We start from the raw sequence: 6,000 nt of genomic DNA, 5'->3' as shown, positions 1-6,000 counted from the left end.
AAGTGGGGCAAAAGGCTCCAAGACTCATAACCTAGCCCTTCTTACTTTTCAAAGTAGTCCCTGATGGCCATTAACTGTTGCTGTGGAACATATTTTGTGCGGATTATGTGACTATCCACTTTAACAATATTGGTATGGATGGTTCCTATGTGTATGACAATCCACATTTGTTTAATATTTTGTTATAAAAACTTATGGACAAAAAAAGGGGGTTCTATAGAAAGTAACCTCACAGGATAATCTTATCATAAATTCGTAACTAGGAGGGTCATGGTGGGTAGTCACACCCCAGGCATATAACTTTTTAGTAAAAGGTTTATCTTTGCCTTAAGCAAGTCCTGTCCATTGTTTTTGTCCATCTAGGTAAACACACATTTCAAATAAGCCTTAATCAGAATTTTGAGGTATATACGATAAAGATATACGTGCTTCAGTGTTCATTGCAGCTTTATTTATGGTGGCCAAGACCTAGAAACAACCAAAGTGTCCTTCGATAAATGTTTGGATAAAGAAGATGGTACATATACACAATGGAATATTATTCTGCCATAAGAAAAGATGAAATAGTGCCATTTGCAACAACATGGATGGATCTTGAGATTATTATGCTAAGCAAAGTAAGTCAGACAGAAAAAGTCAAGAACCATATGATTTCACTGATATGTGGAATATAAAACTGAAAGCAACAAAGGAACAAGACAAACAAAGAAACAAAAACTCATAGACATACACAATAGTTTAGTGGTTACCAGGGGGTGGTAGATGAAAGTAAATGGGATCAAATGTATGGTGATGGAAGGAGAACTGACTCTAGGTGGTGAACACACAATGTGATATATAGATGATGTATTACAGAATTGTACACTTGAAACCTATGTAACTTTACTAACAATCATCACCCCAATAAATTTTAATTTAAAAAAAAGAAAGAAGCCTTAATCACCCTCAAGAGAGCACATGCCCTTAACTATCCCATAATCCGATCCCCACATTGCTTCCTCCCACCTTCATGTAATCGTCCTTACATTCCCTCCTTAATCTCAAATCTCAAAAAAAAGAACTGCAAACTATTATTCTCCAAGGCATTTAGCCCAGTCTGTTGAGAGCTTGCTTCCAGGTGTATCCTCTGTTTGGCTCAAATTTTTATAAAAATTCTCTATCAGTTTGAACTTTTTTTTTGGTTTGGACATTCTTATGTTGACAAATTTATAGGTCATAATTGTGTTGACCTATACAGACATCACTATCCTACTGTAATCAAACAATCCACCTTTAACAAAATAGATGATGATGGAGGTAAATGAAGGATAATTTATAATTAAAAAACAGGAATAGTAACCATTGAAAAAACAACCAACTCAATATAGCACTGATACCGACAACAAAACAATCTTCCCGAAAATTGAGTACACTTCAACAATCTGCCCGTGCATGTGTTGGGAAGGAAGAAATTTTCCCTTACCCTCAAGGTTCTTTTGGCTGGTCTAATAATCAAGTAGATATGAGACAGATTAGCAAGAGCAAGTAACCAAATTTAAAATGGGAACCTTGCATACATGAGAGAGTCAGAGACCCCTCCGTGTGGTTCTGAGACAGAAAGGGAACATGGGTATAAAGACATCCTGAGCTAGGATTGAGGTAAGGTGCCTTGGGGGATTCAAAGAATTATTGCAGGAAAATAAGAAGTATAGATGTTTAGTAAATAGAAGTTTTCCCTGCCCTACAGATAGTTTTTTTTTTTTTAAAAAAAAGGTTATCTGATAATCTCTTATTATGGGCAAGGCCCTTAATTCAAGTTCTTTTAGGTAGTTGAGGTAGAGGGGAGAGGCAGACGTTTTTCTTGAGCTCTCAGCTAAAGTTGCCTTCAGCTCAAAACAATCCACATACCGCTAAGGCACATCTGGGGGTGGCTTGTTCTGAATATAAGGGAGCTTTGCAAATATTGCCGTGTTGTCTAGAAGCCAGGGAAATATTTAGTTAAGACCTCAGTAAACTCTAGTTATGTGCTAAATTTTTATTTATGAACACCAAATACTTTTAACAACTTAGCAGTTAATAGTAGCCTTGAGAGAGAGAGAGAGAGAGAAATTATAGGTCATCAAGGGACATGTGATACCAAGAGCCAATAAAGAGACATGTATTTGGGGATCAGTTTGTGGGACATCAGGAGGATGCTTGTGGCCTACCATCTGGCTGCAGTCCATACCTTGAAAATCACTGCTTAGGTGGTTGGCTTGACTTTTTGACTCAGCTTCTCAAGATGCTGGATCATTTTTCCTGTTCCACAGTTTGCTGCTATAGGGACCTTATACCCTAGCCAGCTCCTCAGTGCTCCCCAGCCTGGACCTCCAAATCCCCAGTCTCTCACAGGAGTCCCTCTCCAGGAAGGAGAATCAGATGTTACCCTCTAACTGGGCAGACTCCCAGCTCCCACCTTGCAGCACCTGTGATGGCATAATGGGAGGCCTTGAGTGAAACATGGTGGAGGGACGTCAGAAGACCTGCACACAGGCCACCTCTGCTTTGGCAGCTGTTTGACAACAGTCAAGTTACTCCGCTTCTCAGCTTGGATTTCTCCTCCATGAAACGGAAATAATAATACCAACCTCATAGATTTCTTGTGAGGATCAAATGAGATAATGTAAGTGACAAAGCATGGTAAAATATAAATTCACTTATCAAAGTAGTATATGTTGTTGTAGAGAGGGAATATTCATGCATTACGTCTATTTACAAAGGACTGTTCTATTTACAAAGTATAACTGATATTAGGACGCTATGATGCATAAGAGTGACAAACAATACAGACCGGCTGTCAACAATGAAGGTCAAATGCAAGGACCTTACAGGCCTGAGAGACTATTGAGAAGGTGTGAGTTTCTGATTCCATAATCCTGAAGCATGTTCTAAGAAGTACAGGTCTCACTGGCCCTGAATCATCCTCCCTTCCTTTTCCCCACTACTTATGGCTTGGAGAGGAGGACTTAATTCAGAGTAATTCCAGACATTAGAAATGAAGGTTTTTTTTCTCTCCATCCCACTCGAGATTAGGAGCTCCTGGGAGGACAGCAGCTGAAGAATGCTAGGAATTCTTCCCTCCACCCAGTCTGGAATGTGTCCTGCTTGGGGCACTTAGCAGGAATGTACGGGCTGCCAGATAAGGCCCAGAGCTTGGCAATTGTGGGCTTCTTGCTCGGGAGGGAACCTTTCCCAGACCCAGGCCGTCTCAAGACCCCAGAGGCTGCTCTCTCTGGCTGACAGAAGAGACGAGAACTGGAGCTGCAGGACTTACCTCTGGCAAACAATGAGTGGAGACAGTTCAGCTAGACATCTGAAATAAGACACAGCAGTGTGTTCAGACTTTGGGGGAAGCACTGTCTTTGGAATCAACAGACACGAGCTTGACCATGAGCTCTGCCACTTATATGTTAGCTGTGCGACCCGGGTTAAATGCGCAGTGAGTTTGGCTTCCCTCATCTGTAAATTGCAAATAATAATAGTACCTAGCTCTTATGGTTGTGGGGAGGGGTTGAATGAAATAGCATATGTAAAACACTTAGCATAGCACCTCTCCATCACTTGGGGCTGTAAAACTATTTTACATGACTAGATTTTAAGCAGTCTCAATACTCTGCACTTTTCAGTATTACAGCATACAATGTGTTTTCATATTTGTTACCTTCTAAAAATTGCAGTAAGCCGTAGTGTGAACTTGAGCACCCTAGGGATGATTTATAGATATATTCATCTTTTAGAGCAAGTAACAGAATGCCAGCTTTGGCAGCTATCACAGGGCTTCATCTGACCTCTTGTCCATACCCTATCCCTTACCCACTTTTTCTGTGAGCTTTCAGTCACAGGCAGGCTACCCCCCACCCTGTCACCCCAGCACACTGACTGTATTGAACCAGAGTTGCTACTCTCACCCAGGTTCCAATGGGAGCTTGGAAGAAGCTATTATCAAAGGCCAAAGAGAGGCTCAAATGCCTCAGGAATTCTGTCAGGTAATCCTGCCTTGAAAGGACTCCTGAGGCAGCCAGATGGCCTACCTGCTTCCCTTATGCCTGGGTCTCAAAAGTGTAACTTGCAGTGGAGAAGGCCGGCTCTGCCCCAGGACCCTAGCAGGGCTCTCCTTGCCTGCTGCTTTATGTGGATGGAGTGGGGTGGGAGGGGGGGTGGGGGGAGAAAGGGATGGTTCTATGAAAAGTAACCTCACAGGGTGACCTGATCTTAAATTCCTACTGGGCAGGTCATGGTGGGTAGTCATGGTGGGTAGTCATGCCCCAGGCATATACATTCTTTAGTAAACAGGATCAAATATATGGTGATGGAAGGAGAACTGACTCTGGGTGGTGAACACACAATGGGATGTATAGATGATGTATTACAGAATTGTACACGTGAAACCTATGTAACTTTACTAACCATTGTCACCCCAATAAACTTTAATTTTTTTTAAAAAAAGGCTATCTTTGACTTAAGCAAGCCCTGTCCATTGTTTCTGTGCCTCTAGGTTAACACACCTTTGAAATAAGCAGTAACCACTCTCAAGAGAGCACATAATATTGTCTGTGTAATCTTCCTTGTAGTCTCCTTAATTTCAAATGCATACAAGAAGCTGCAAAACTGTTATTCTCCAAGCATCTGAGGCTTTGCTCACTGGCATTATGTCATCAGTTTGGCTCAAATAAACTCTTATAAAAATTCTTTACAGGTTTGGATGTTTCTTACGTCAACATTCGCTTCTGCCAGCCGTCCAGGCTCAGAGTGGGAGAGGTTAGAGTCTTTCAGAAATTAGAGTCTGCCCTTCTTAGCCCTTGCCTTGTTCAGACCAGCACTCTTGGAACAACTTGGTTCTGCAGCCTGACCCTGACTCTTGGCATTCCTGAATCCATGGCACTGTTCCACTTCTCTTGACCCCAAATCTTGATTCTGATGGTGACATTGGATCTGCTACAGACTTCATCTTGGATTTTTAGTCCCCCCTTTGCACAGTGAGCATGAGGATGGCAGTTTTGACCTATTCCCTGAAGTCTCTGTGAGCTTCCTGACCATTTTTTCTTCCCCCGGTTTGGTCCCCTAAAATATAGGTACTCTGGACATGGAGTCCCACGTCTAGCTGGGAGCAAACTGACCTTCCCACTGATCACCTTAATGCTTCCAGGCTGGTTCATGTATAATGCTATCCAATTTTCCATGAATCTCAGAGAAATTTCATTCTGTATTTGTAGTAAATCTTTTCAGGGAAAAACACGCAAGATCATTGCTTATATTGACTTTCTTGAATTCCTAAGGGCATGGCCCGAGGCAAGCTGGGACCACAGTTCTCTTAGTTGGCAGGGAGGCTAGTGAGCAAGGGCTAGGCAATGACCTATGTAAGAGACTCAGGATGGGAATTGGAAGCACTGTCCTGGATGAGAGTTTGGACCTGCGGCAAGGGAAAGCTTCCTGCTGGATGTAACTCCTCTCCCCCATATTGCCACAGCATCATCATCTACACATCACTAACTACATAATAGTCCATCTCTTTATGGGGCTTCCTCTCCTATGAGAGTAAAAACTTGACTGGGTGGATACATGTCACATGGAAGATGCTCAGTTATAGGAAACACTGAAGTAATGAGATTTGGTCGTAATGTGGAGACTCAGAGCTCTTCCTTGGTCTCAAGATTCTAGGATGATGGGCCCTTCAGTGGGCATCCAGGTCTGGCAGAGTAGGGGGTTATATGACTTCATGCCAACCTTAACAAATTGGTGGGCCTGAGGCAGTGATTTATTAACTTTCTGCCCTAGCCAAGATTGGCTCAAGAACTGAAAGGATGTTGCATTGACCACTTTGAAAGTTTTGGTAAGGTAGAAGCAGAGGAAAGAAGGTGAGATCTGATACAACCAAATCATTGACACTCTTAATAGATTGGGCTTAGGCAGCAACCACACCGTTTGGCTTTCTTGAATGACCATAATGATAAATGCAGATTTTTGCTATTTGTGGTGGTTATG

At 42.2% G+C, this 6,000-nt stretch overlaps 1 long non-coding RNA gene across 1 annotated transcript in view; it reads right to left on the bottom strand.

Moving 5' to 3' along the window:
* Window positions 1–3,288: 3,288 nt before the first annotated feature.
* LOC109438107 (uncharacterized) overlaps window positions 3,289–6,000 on the bottom strand; it is a 98,708-nt gene continuing 95,996 nt past the window's right edge. The window contains exon 6 of the long non-coding RNA XR_012496378.1: window positions 3,289–3,331. This is a non-coding gene — a long non-coding RNA (uncharacterized LOC109438107). The remainder of the gene's footprint in view (window positions 3,332–6,000) is intronic.

The sequence above is a fragment of the Rhinolophus sinicus genome, linkage group LG05 (assembly GCF_036562045.2).
Source record: "Rhinolophus sinicus isolate RSC01 linkage group LG05, ASM3656204v1, whole genome shotgun sequence".
NCBI classification, from domain to species: Eukaryota; Metazoa; Chordata; class Mammalia; order Chiroptera; family Rhinolophidae; genus Rhinolophus; species Rhinolophus sinicus.
Note: the sequence above shows the minus strand (reverse complement) of the source record. Positions and strands in the feature narration are given on the sequence as shown.